Here is a 14,618-nt window from a genome sequence, read left to right on the forward strand (position 1 = left end):
TAATGGATTTATATGCTCGTGGGATAGTCAAAACTTGAGTTATGTATGATGTACTTGTTGTTGTGCCAAGGTTTTTTTCGCTCGCAACCTAATAAGTTTGTAACGCTCGCTACTATGGCAGGTTGACATGTTGCATGTGTGGAGTATGAGGCTTTGAATTAACAATGGATATTTGTTGGGCTCGCGATGGATATGAAACTTTGTTCTTGCTTTGTTGCAAATATTTACACTCATTTGCAAGGTAATACTTATTGCTTGTAATAAGAAAAATATTTAAGTGCTTACATGATAGAAAATCCAAGTTGTGAAAGGTCTAAGCAATCTTCGTCTACATGAGTACTAGTGTGCTAAAAAATATTGATAGAAAAAAATTATCCTGACACTCCTCGAGATAGATAGCTTACCGAGCTTGATTATAGTGGGGGTAAAATGAAGTAAGAGGGGGAGACCCACGAAAAAAAAAAAAAAGACTCCAAATGCCCAAGTCACAAAGTGTCTTATGCATATGAGAAAGAGTTGGAGTTGAAAATGTGTACTTCTTATATGAAACACGACCTATTTTTACAAGAAAAAAGGAATACAATTAGATAAGATTTGTTGTATCATAATATTCAGAAGAATTTGGCTTTTTTCTAATCGCATTTAGGTTGAGATCACGAACGATTATAGTTATGCATTGCTAATATACCCTTAATAAACACGAAATATGATATAAAAGGGTCACTCCATATGTTGCAATTAGTTTTGAGTTGAATACGCATAGACTAAAACATGGTGTCAGAGCTAGGATAAAATGTTTGAAAAGTCCAACGACTATCCGTATGAAGGTCCACATGTTAGAGGCCCGGAGAGTGCCATAACGTGAGAGGCGTGTGAAGGATCATACTCACGAATTGTTAATATTCCTTTAATAAAGAATAAGTATAATATGGAAGGACCCCTCCGTTGCCAATTAGTTTTGAATTTGATTCTCACGAACTTTAATACATACTTTTAGTTATTTCGCATAACACCTACATTTAACCTTGTTTTATTCCACTTCGGTTTAAATTTGTTGTTCTCTTGAATAATAATCTAGATTTAATCTCATCTTATCGTTTTTTTTTTCGTTTTTTTTTAATTGTAATTATTCAGATAACCAACAAGATTTAATAAGATTTATTCTTATAAAAATATAATGATGCAAACATTTGTTTACTCAATAATATGCAATGTAATCTTGTTCAAGGATCAAGCTGATATTATTTCGTCATATACTAGGATTTCTCTTGCAATGAAAATTATAAAACGAACGTGCTCATGGGAGAAACCTTGAATGTATAATTAAGTAATTAGGGGTTAGCTGCCGAATAGACCCAAACAGGGTTAATCAATTGTCCCAACTTACCAACGGGATAGTAAACATCCCCATTTGCAAACCAGCATTAGAGCATAATGTTAGAGTACTGCTCGGTCGAACTCGCAACCGTTTCTATCTCAAGCTTGTTTGTCAAGTTTAGTTGCCAAAACTATAAGTCTTGATTTCTAATCTACTTATAGCTATGTCTCGGATTAGGATAGAATGTGTAGCTGAGCTTTAGACTTCACGAGGTTCATCGATTGAAGACGAAGAAATACTAAGGGGAGCTTGTGGAACTTCATCAACAAAATGTATGTGGAGACTTGATCTCATCTATCACTGAGAAGTCTATTTCTATTCAATCTCCTATTGAGACAAAAGTCGTATAGCTATATAGACTTTATATTATACACATTTGATATTTCGAGATGAGTTTAACGCTTACATATTTCTTGAAATATGTGTTTGTAAGCTTTCTCTTTAACCAAGTTCATCTTTATTCTTGACGAAAGTTAAAAGATGATCATGTGAAAATCGCCTGGTAACATCTTACATGATTTGTGTGAGACAGTCATTTGATGTAGACTCAGAATGTTTCGTATTGATCTATTGATCACTTGAAAATTATTTTGAAGCTAATAGTTTGTGTGAGACAGCTATCCCGTCTTCTAAGAATGTTTCAATGATTAACATGGAGTTTAGTACAATTAACCATTGATTGGATATAACACAGTATGCGTACTTGTATGCTACCTGTTGCAAGTTATTCAAAGTCCGGGAACCATAGTATGCATACCCGTATGCATACTGGTTTGATAGTTGAATTTCGGGAACTTATTATGCATACCCGTATGCGTACCGGCTTAAAAGTTCAAGTCCGGGAATTCAACTGAGTTTGGTCATGTACGACAGTATGCGTACCCGTTTGCATACTAGCAAACCCAGACAAGTCCGGAACTTTAAGTATGCGTACCCGTTTGCATACTTGAGTGGGTTAAGTTTTAAAATCGGTTTGTTCATGAATAAATACATTTATATAATAAGGAATACAATCTTTTGCAAACCGTGGCTATAATGTTCATGGATTGATTCAAGTGAATCAAAATCAATTTTGCTTCAATTGTGTTTTGTATACTTCTATGAGAATATAAACAATTGAACAACTTCGTAACTAGTTTCATTTGAGTCAATTGAACTAGTTGTGATTAAAAACAACAAGGTTGATATGAAAGTGTTCATATGGCTAACTTCGGTTAACTATTGTTGAGCCAACCATGTTCAGACGTTTATCTACGGTTACTCATACCTAAATGAAGTCACATTTCATTTGTGTATAACAAGCTAGGTTCGATCTAACGGTTAAAAGATATTAGCTCGACTCTAATCAGGTTTTCATCTAACAGTGAATATTGAATGCTTTGTTACCAAGGTAGCATTAATTGCAAGCCCTGATTTGAAGACTATATAAGGGAGATCTCTAGCAGCTGGGAAATATAATCCCCACACCTCATGTGTGATACTAGTTGCGACTAGGGTCGATTCTCCTTTAACCTAGATTTTTCCTAAAACCATTATAGGTTAACGACTTAAAGACTTCATTGGGATTTTGAAGCCAGACCCAACTATTTTCTCTGTAGTTGCGTGTTCTGATCTTACTTTGTTCAATCGTGTTGAGTACTATCTTTTCTAAGATTTGCTCAAGATTTAATTTCCGATAAGTAAGATAAAAAGTAGTCAAAACATCTTCGTCTCATCGTTTGTGATTTCATTATATCTTGTTTCGCTTGCATACGATTAAGATTATTGTGAGGTGATTGATATTACTAGGCTGTTCTTCGGGAATACAAGTCTGGTATATCAATTGGTTCATGTTCACCTTGATTTATCAAAATACGGAACAAAACTCGTAGGTATTTCTGTGGGAGAAAGATTTATCGATTCAATAAACTTTTCTATGTGAGACAATTTTTTTTTATCAAGTCTCCGACTTTGGGTCGTAGCAACTCTTAGTTGTGGGTGAGATCATCTAAGGGAATCAAGTGCGCAGAATCCGGCGTGGTTCAAGAGACGTAAAGAACGCGACTGTACCTTAATCAGTGTGAGATTGTTAGGGCTCAATTACATTCCGGTCCGAAGTTAATTGGTAGTGGGCTAGAGTATATAGCGGTTAATACAGTGTGGTTTTCAAATCTGGACTAGGTCCCGAGGTTTTTCTGCATTTGCGGTTTCTTCGTTAACAAAATTTATGGTGTATGTGTTTATTCTTTTCCGCATTATATTTTTATATAATTGAAATATCACAGATTGTGCGTAGTTCGATCAATTGGTAAATTCAACCTTTGGTTATTGATTGAAATTGATTGGCGCTTGGATATTGGTCTTTGGTACCATCCAAGTTATTTCTCATGTTAATCCGGCTGACAGATTTCTATCTGTTCGATTGCAGATTGATTTGAGAAATTGAGATATAACTCTTTGATGTATTTTTCTTGATTGAGTCTGACTGTCTAGTTGATTCTCCTGGAAATATATTGGAGTTAGTCCACACAGATTTCCTAAACGAAATATTGGGTGTGGTTGTTAGACCCCCGATTTTTCACATAACTGTGTCTACTTTCACTTAAATCTTCTAATTTTCCATTTCACTTATCGTTTACTTCTACATTATTGGATCATTTTTTGCCTCCTCAGAGCAAGTCTAGTGGGGTGGGGAAATGAAAAAAGAAAAACCCCATTTCTACCGCATAGTGGGACTGGAAACACATGATGGGCAAGGCTCAAATTTGACTGTATTCTCATCCCGTCTCAAGTTGATTTGATTGAATCAACTTCAGTCGATCGTCTAAGGGAAGACCGAGGCTTAGCTCTGATTGAGACGTCCATCGTCTCATATTGAGCCGACCGGCCTTCCTTGAGACGATAATGGCTACTTCATCCAACAACTATAAATTCATCCCCTATAAATTCAATCATTTTTTAACTCTAAAATCACACCTTTTTCACCGAAAATTTCTTATAATTTTTCACTTTAGTTTCTTACTACTCTACTCTAGTAATGAAAAATGCTTCCCAGAATTTGTTGTCCTAAGTATACTCAAAAAGAGGATTTAGCTATTTCTAGAGCTTATGTTTTTCAAACAATGAAAAATATTTATAATTGTTAGAGCATTGTTCGGTCGAATTCGCAAGTTTTGATATCTCAAGCTTGTTGTCAATGTTAAATGCACAAAACCATATCTTGATTTCTAGTCTACTAAAGTCAAGTCTCGGACTAAGATTGGAGCATGGTAGTTGAGTACCAGACACCACTCAATAATCCTCGATTGAAGATCGAAGATCAAACGAAGATATTTGTAGAACTTCATCGACAAAGAGGTATGTGAAGACCGAACTATCCACAATCTAATGGAGTTGCAGAAAGAAAGAACAATATGTTACCTGATCAACATGGTATACTTAATATTAGAGCACTGCTCGGTCGAACTCGCAAGCGTTGCTATCTCAAGCTTGTTGTCAAGTTTAGTTGCCAAAACTATAAGTCTTGATTTCTAGTCTACTCATAGCTAAGTCTCGGACTAGGATAAAAAGTATATTTGAGCTCTAGACTCCATGGCGATCATCATACAAAGACGAAGAACTACTCAAGAAACTAGTGGAACTTCATTGACTAAAAGGTATGTGGAGACTTGAACTTATCTATCACTCAAAAGTCTATCTAGTCTATCTCCTATCTTGAGACAAAAGTTGTATTGCTATATAAACTATGATTATACACATTTGCTATTTCGAGCCGAGTTTATCTCGCTTATCTATTTCTCTAAATATGTGTTGGTAAGCTTTCGCTTTGGCCAAGTTCATCTTTACTAGTAACGAAAGTCATATTAGTTTCAATTACTTGAAAATCGTTTTGACGAAAAATAACTTGTGGATAACAACTATATAACATCCTCTAAGAATGTTTCAATGCTTGAAATGATAGTTTAGAATATAACCTTGAAAGGATATAAACATTGTGTGATAACTCATACATGTGTAAGTCCTTATTCCTTGATCCAAAGTATGCGTACTTTGCTGCTCAGGAAAATTGGAACTGAAGTCCGCATACCAGTATGCGTACTGTCGGATGTTCACATCCCGTGAATTTATGCTGGAGTTTGTGAACTGAAAACAAACTTATTCCGGGTACTTAAGTTTGCGTACCAGTATGCGTACTTAAGTGGGTTAGTTTCTAAAAACGATTATTCGTGAACTTAAACTTATATAAACTAAGGAATGCATACTTGCAAACCGTGGCTATAAATTTCATGAATTGATTCGGGTGAATCAAATCATTTTTGCTTCGATTGTGTCTTGTATACTTCTATGAGCTCTAAGCAATTGAACAACTCTTGATGTGATTTGTAGATAGTGGTAAAAGTGGTTCGATTCTCAGACTTGTGAAGGATATTAATTAGACTTACATCCTAATATTAAAATAGAAAACTCACTAAAAATTATAGCAAACTCAATCAAAGATGATATCAATACTAAAAGAAACACTGAGGCTAAGATTCCACTATTTTCCAAGTTCAAAATGATTAAACCAATACTTATATTTATGCAATTTTCTTGTTTAATTTGATTCTAAAATATTGCAACAAGTAGATTTTCAAAAGTAATAATTGTAAATACCAAGTATGAAGCATCAAAAGTCTTAAAACTAAGCATACTCCATCTAAATAGATCACAATCACTAAAATAAAAATCATATTCAATAATAGTTCAAGGAATATACCACTTTTTGTTGGAAAAATAGCTTCCTCTATCGCCTCAGCAATGTGGTTTAGCTCCTCATATTAATCATGATCTCAAAATATGTGTTTGTTGCTCAAAAGATGATTAAAAGAGTGAAAAGTAATAACACAGACTGTTTGCAACAGTGTATTGGTGTTGCAAAACAGATGTTACAATGGAACTGTTACAGAAAAACTGTTGCTTTGTCGCTGATTTTAAGACCCTAGAATAAGATTTCCATGAACAGCTTAATGTTCTTCAGCTGTTAAACAACGACACTTATCTGCGACTGTCTACCGAGGGTCAATATTCTTTGCGTTCTTCTTCTTCAATAGCAGCAGCAGCAGAAACAGAGTTTGGTAAAGCTCTGATTTCTTCTTCTCTGGCTCTCCTTAGGTTCCCAAACTCTCGACACCTCTTCTATATGACCCAAGACATCTATTTATATCAAAAATACCGATTAAATCTCTCCAAAATCTTCCAAAATCTCTTTCCTTCTCTTCAAGGCCAAGTTGCGACAATTTCTTGTTTTAGGATTTCTACGCGTTTCTGATCTTTCCTTTTTATTCTAAACTCTTCCTTAGATAGATACAAATCTTTGGGAAGGTTTACAACGTTTTAATCACTCTAAAATTCCCTAAAACAGGTCACACACGTGACTTTCCATATTTTCTTGTTGTGAGAAAAATCCGTCGATTGAGCCCAATCTAATCGATTTAAACACCCATATCAAATTCCTAGACCCATAAGGAGTCTATCCTATGAAAATCAGAGGTTTAATCGACCTCAAACTCCTCCAAATCACAATTTCCAAAACTTCTCTTTAACTGCATTTTTTTTCCGCCAAAATCCTTTTTTTTGAATGTTGAAGATGGTTGCCCCTTATCCAGAGTAGGGGTGCGATTAGCAACTGCCAAGAAATGGGATGCCCCTTAGTAATTAGGTTACCCCTTATCCAAAGTGAGAGTCCGAATAGCAAATGTCCTCCGGGTGCTTTCCGACAACTTCTCGAGCCAATTTTTTCCAAAAATGTTTATTAGCCAAAAATACCTACAAATAAATATAACACCATAATAAGTACAAAAATGAGCCCTAACAATATATAGAATCGAGACAAATCAGACACAAAAATGTGTCTATCAACTCTCTAACTAGTTCTCTTGAGTCATTTGAACTAGTTATGGTTAAGATGAATATGGTGAAAATGCTCATATGGCTAACCATTTGGTTAACTACTGTTGAACCAACTAAGTGTACATGTTTGGGTACGGTTACACAAACCTAAATAAACGTGCACTTCATTTCTGTGTAACAAGCTAAGTTCGATCTAACGGTTGAAAGATATTAGCTTGAATATAATCAGGTTTTCATCTAACGTTAAATATTGAATGCTTTGTTATCAAGGTAACTTAGATTGCAAACCCTGATTTGAAAGACTATATAAAGGAGAACTCTAGCAACTGGGAAACCTAATCCCCACACCTCCTATGTGATACTAGTTGTATTATCTAGAGTCGATTCTCCTTTAACCTTAGGTTTCTATCGAGACCCTGTAGGTTAACGACTTGAAGACTTCATTGGGATTGTGAAGCCAGACCCAACTATTTTCTCTGTAGTTGCGTGATCTGATCTTGTTGTTTCTATCGTGTTTGAGTACAGTCGTAAGATTGACTTGATATTGATTTCTCCGATAGGCAAGATATAAAAGAAGTCACAAACATCTTCGTCTCATCGTTTGTGATTCCGCAATATCTTCTTTCGCTAGTCGATAAAGATTATTGTGAGGTGATTGATAATTCTAGGCTGTTCTTCGGGAATATAAGTCCGGGATATCAATTGGTTCCTGTTCACCTTGATTTATCAAAAGACGGAACAAAAACTTGTAGGTATCTTTGTGGGAGACAGGTTTATCTATTACCGTAAACTTTTTTGTGTGATACAGATTTGTTTATTAAAGTCTTCTACTTTGGGTCGTAGCAACTCTTAGTTGTGGGTGAGATCAGCTAAGGGAATCAAGTGCGTAGTATCCTGCTGGGATCAGAGACGTAAGGAGCGCAAATGTACCTTAGATCAGTGTGAGATTGGTTGGGGTTCAACTACAGTCCAGACCGAAGTTAGTTTGTAGTAGCTAGTGTCTGTAGAGGCTTAATACAGTGTGCGTTCAATCTGGACTAGGTTCCGAGGTTTTTCTGCATTTGCGGTTTCCTCGTTAACAAAACTTCTGGTGTCTGTGTTATTTCTTTTCCGTATTATATTTGGTTATATAATTGAAATATCACAGATTGTGCGATGAATCGATCAATTGGGAAATCCAACCTTTGGTTGTTGATTGACATTGATTGATCCTTGAACATTGGTCTTTGGTACCGTTCAAGTGATTTCTCTTGTATTAAATTAGACTCGCATATTTCTATTTTCTTGAGTAAGTATTGAATCGAGAAAGTGAGATGTAACTCTTTGATATACTTTCATTAAGATTGAGTTTGACTGTCTGGTTGATTCTCTTGAAAGCATATTGGAGTTTGTCCATACAGATTGGTAAGAAAAATATTGGGTGTGGTTGTTAGACCCCCTCCTTTTCAATTGGTATCAGAGCAGGCAAACACGTTTAAAGACCTTATAAGTCTGTGTTTGTAGCGATCTGACTCTATGGACAGGAATTCTATCTCCATAAACGTACCATCAGTCTTCGATGGCTCAAACTACTTATGGTGGAAAATCGCTACGCGTGCTTTTCTTTAAGTTCGTGATTTTGAAATATGGGTACGTGTTGTTAATGGCTATGATCCTCCGGTTAATACAGAAGGCGATGTATCTATACCTAAGGATATTGGTAGATATAGTCCGGAAGAAATCCGTGCTGCAAAGCAAAATTTTGATGGCTTAAATGCTATCATACATGCCATTACCCTAGTGGCGAGGAGAAAATCCATGACAAGTGTGTTCCAGTTGAACGTACCACTGCTCGACCAAAGTGGGCTCAAAAGGATCATGACACCAATAATATCATTGGGGGAACGAACTCCACTGATAAAATGCGAGGTCAGCTTCGAAATATATGCAACTTTGCCTGCTACCTATCCTAGGTTGAGCCCAAAAACATTGATGAATATCTAAGTGATCCATCCTGGGTCAATGCTATGCATGATGATTTAAATCAATTCAAGAGTTAAGAGGTTTGGAATCTTATCCCTTGTTGTACCGATATAAATATTGTAGGTACCAAATGGATATTCAATAAAAAGTCAGATGATTTTGAAACGATGGTTCAGAATGAATCAAAACTTTTCTCTCAAGGTTATTCCCATATCGAAGGGACTAATTTTGACGAGACGTTTGCTGTTGTGGCACGTTTTGAGTCCATACATTTGTTGTTAGCTGATGTTTGTTTTTTCAGTATTAAGTTATACCATATGGACCTTAAATTTGCACTCGTAAATGATTGTCTTAAGGAAAAGGTTTATGTTTCCCAACCTAAAGGATTTGAAAGTCTAAAAATTCCCGATCATATCTTGAAGCTCAATCATGTATTATATGGATTAAAACAAGCTCCACGAGCATGGCTATGGATGAAACAAGTGCTTACTGGTTATGAAATAAATACCGTAACTATGACGATATTTTGTGATAACTCAAGTGCGACTCGAATCACTGAGAACCCCGTTGTGAACTCAAGAAAAAAGCACATTGACATAAGATATCACTTCACTAGAGATCTCTTTGAGAACGATATTGTCAAAATTAAGTTTATACCTTCTGAAGGAAAATTACCTAATATTCTCTCCTATCAGTGCTTGAATGTTTCACGACCTTTGACAACGTATTAGCATTGTTCTAGTTCATTAATGCAAGCTGGTTTTATTGCCCTTGAACTTATTTATATACTTTGGGCAATACAACTTGAGTTCTAGTAAAAGTAATTGTCGTCGTTCTTATCTTTTTTTTTTCTTTTGTGTTCAGTATAGTGTGGTGGTTTCTTAATATTTTTATGATCCCATACTCCAGTCTCTTTCATATTTAGAGGACTATAATTATCATATTTAAATGTTGAGCCGTGCTCCAAGGAGATATTCATACGTTCAATAGTTTACGTGACCAATTGAACCCGTAAGTATGATTATCATCATATTTTTTTCTATTCGCACCATTATTAAGTCATAATGGACTTGGTGCTAACACATCTCTAATAGTGAGTCTAAATGTAACGACTCGATTTGGGTACCAATAATTTTTAAGTTCTTAGTAATTAACTCTCCCTGCCACCCTTACTCAAAAGAAAGAGACGAAAACAGGATCCATGGGAATTCTTACTTAATAAGATAAGAAGAATATGCGCTAAAATCAACCCATCTTATTATAATATTCATATTTGAACTTATAAGGAAATTGAGCTTAAGTTACAACACAATATATCATAGGTATTCTAAGGAACATTATTCACCTTGTCTTATACGAAAAATCTTCTTACAAGAATTGTTTTCGTAAAGTTATTTCGAGGATTACTACAATTTCAGTTCCTGCATTGGTTATCCATGATTGTGTATACTACTTATGCTAAATGTTTTCTGAGGAACATGTTTCCTAGTGATCTTCCATCTAGTATCATTGTCTAAAAATACTAGTATATGGTGTTAAGATCAGTTAAAAATCCATTTTCCTTGAAAAGGTCATTGTGTTGTTCTCTTGAGAATGATATCAAATGGGGGAGAGTTCAATTTTAACTTGCGCTAATTGATATATTTTTGTGAGGAGTACATTCTGGAATATTAGGAGATAACTGTACCTTTATCTCTCCTTAATAAATACGTTAAGTTTACTTGGTAAAATCGTCTAAAATAAAAGGTTGGCACGTTATCTCTAGTCTCGATAAATCTTTTGTGTAGTTCATTACGGTCCTTGTTTTTCTTTTATGCAAATTTTGTTGACAAAAAGGGAGAGAATTATTTAGTTATATTCTACTATTACATATGGTTTTTCTGAGCATTATGTAGGGGGCATTATAATCTATAGGTTTCTCCTATTAAGTAAAAGAGATAAGGAAAGACTAAGGAGGAGAATAAATCAACGTAGTGTTGCATCAAAGTTTTGTTACAATTGGACTTTGAGGAAGGTAACAATATTATTTACCGATAAAATAACCATTTATTATATTGAATTTGTCATTATAGAAAGTTCTAAACGAGTATTCTCATAAGTTTATATCGCTGCGTATCTTCAATAACAAAGGTGTTGAAACGAACATACGCAAAACCATATAAAAACTTGAAGAACGAAGAATTCAAGATGTTGTTGAAGATTAAAGAAAATGAAGCATCGTGGATTTTGAGCTGTAAGGTTTATTTATTTTGGATGCATATATATTGATAGTCTTGTCACTAAAATTGACAATGGGGGAGATTGTTAGAGCACTGCTTGGTCGAACTCGCAAGTTTTGGTATCTCAAGCTTGTTGTCAGTGTTAGATGCATAAAACTATATATTGATTTCTAGTCTAATAAAGTCAAGTCTCAGACCAGGACTAGATCATGGTAGCTAAGTATCATACATCACTGAATAACCTTGAAGCTTGAAGACCGAAGATCAAACGAAGATATCTGGAGAACTTCATCGACAAAGAGGCATGTGAAGACTGAACCATCCTATTTACTCATGGCATTTATCTTATAAGACTATGTCGTATACTTTAGTAGATTTAATATTGCAAAGAAGAAATTTTGAGTCAAGTTGTCTTGATAAATCTCTCGAAATATGATTCAAGCAATGGATTTCATAGATCCTTAACAATCTTTCTTCTAAACAATTTATTCGTTATGAACTATTTTTATTTCAAGTTGATAATTTGGAAATTTCCCAAGCAATGACATTTATATCTATGGCGATTGGTAATGTTTCGAATTGTCTAAAGAGAGTTTTTAGAACTTACTGAAATTCTGGACAAAGGGTAGGTACGCGTACCCTAGTGCTCTGAGTTCAGGGGTCGGATAGCTAAGCATACTCAGTACTTGTGCCCCAAGGTTCTGAGTTCGATAATGGGAGGGTGGGGGTACGCATACCCAGTACATGTATCCCTAGGTTCTGAGTTCGTGAACGACTATGGGTATACATACCCGTACACGTACCCCAACCGTCTGAGTTCACAGACTGGCCCATACCCAGTAAGCATATGCTCATAAACCATTTTCTCAAGTACGTTTGGCATTGCTAAAACTTTCATAAACACTTCTAAGACCACTTTGTTCATCAAATCACTTTGTGTTTGTGAAAAATTATTTAAGTCTTGAATGTTAATGAGCATGCATTATTCTTGAAAGTTCAATATGCATATTTTCCCATATGAACTATCATCACACATGGTTCCAGAACCCTGGACCATAGTGTATATTCTTCTGGGTAATCTGAAGGCAAACTTATCACATGGTTACATAAATTTATAATAATTTCATCTAAACGGCGAAAGTGTTTGCTTGGATCTTAATTTATCTTATATTGAATTCAACGCTACCTAGATCCTTGAAAATCTATAGATAGAGAGACTCGTGCAACAAGATTTCTTAATCCCCGACGGTTCTGAGTCCTAGTTGCTTGCTAGATTTGTCCTATAAAAAACCTAGGTTTTCTCTGAGAAACATAATTAGGTTACGACTTAAAGACTTCTTTTAGGGATTCGAGAAGCAAGGTCCGACTATCTTTTACCTGATAATTCGTGTATCCTGATCTTATTCTTATTGATATTCGAGGATCCAGTTATCTCATATTAGAAATGATATAGATAGAAATCGCAAAGTTCTATTCCTCTCATACTTTGTGATTCCCAAAGATAGTTGTCTAAACTCTTCTTCGATTTGTTTAGATTGTTCATGAGGGGTGGTTAGTAATCTAGGATTCTCAGCTAACTGAGTGCAAGTGTTCCGGATTCGTGAGATAGCTGGACTTTTTCTATTGAGAACAAAAGTATTCACTCAGTGAAAGGAGAAGGTACCAAGTACACCACCAACTTTTCGTTTTGCAACCTGTATGGACAAAACTCAATACAATTTAAAGCAGACCAACTTAAATGATCCTTTATTATATGTATATGAAGTTTATACCTCTATCTCTTCTCAATCAGTATGTATAGACAAAGGACTCCGTGAACCTGATTGTTAAGAAGAGTACTCGGATGATACCAAAAGTCAATATCCAAGATTAATCTAGTCGCATCCAAATAATCCAATAGGAATTCTGCCAAGTAATAAAATTTTTATCTATCTTTGAATATACGAATTCTACAAGAAACAAGTCTCGTAATCGATCACAATTGGATGGACGTACCTACTAAGATTGAATACGTACTACTAGGGTAAATCCAATTATAAAGATAAAAAATATAATGCGGAAAGCAAAAACACAAGACAACATCAGTTTTTTTAACGAGGAAACCGCAACTGCAGAAAAACCCCAGGACCTCGTCCAGATTTGAACACAAAACTGTATTAAGCCGCTACAGACAGTAGCCTACTGTCATACTTCGGACTGCGATGTAGTTGAGACCGAACCCACCCTCCAACCGGTTCAGTTACTTTCGCGCTCCTTACGTCTCTTAAACCTTGCAAGGCTCTACGGAATTGATTCCCTTAGCTGCATCCTTACATCCTAAGAGTTATTTCAACCTAAGTGAAGACTTTTGATACCAATATGCCTCTAACAGATAAGCCTATTTGATTTCCCTTTAGATCAAATATGAAGGCTTGGAAATATATTTGCAGTAGAGAAATCTAGAAAACCTCATAATTCGGAATACTTACACTCACTTAGATGATAAGCCTGGATCTTTTACCACCTCTCAAGAATAATCTTCAACTTATCAATTAAGAATAGTTTTCAGATATGTATCTTGAGGAATCACAAAGGCTGGGACAAAGAGAACTTTGCGATTTTTATCTATCTTGCCTGAAAAAGATTAAGAGAACCTCGATAACAGAAAAGCAAGATCAGGATACATGAACTATCAAGGTAAAGATAGTCGGACCTGGCTTCACGAATCCCCAAAGCAAAATATTCCACTCGTAGACCTAATTATGTTTCTCAGAGGAAACCTATGTCAACATAGGATGACTTCAGCAATCAACTAGGACACAAAGTGTGTGGATTTTATTTCCAGTTGAAAGAACTTTTCTATTTATAGTTTTTCAAGACTGAGGGTTGCTTAGAATTCAAGCTAAGATAATTTGAGAATCAAGCTAACAGTTTCTTTGTTTAGATGAAACTCTAATTAGGGTTTCAAATAAGCATGTGAGAATTGGTTTTGAAAATACAATATAAGAATATACAATATGGTCTTGTTACGGAACCGTGTATAGTGATCGTTCTGTTTTGGAAAATATACCTTTCGAACTATAAGCAAATTGATGTTCATTCAAACATCTAAGAGTTTAATCATGACGCACACACATAAGTGTTTTAGTGATCAATGAAGTCTTAAAAGTGTTTAAGAGAGTCATCTCAATGTTAAACATATATAAAAAAAT

The sequence above is a fragment of the Papaver somniferum genome, chromosome 8 (genome assembly GCF_003573695.1).
Source record: "Papaver somniferum cultivar HN1 chromosome 8, ASM357369v1, whole genome shotgun sequence".
Classification (NCBI taxonomy): domain Eukaryota; kingdom Viridiplantae; phylum Streptophyta; class Magnoliopsida; order Ranunculales; family Papaveraceae; genus Papaver; species Papaver somniferum.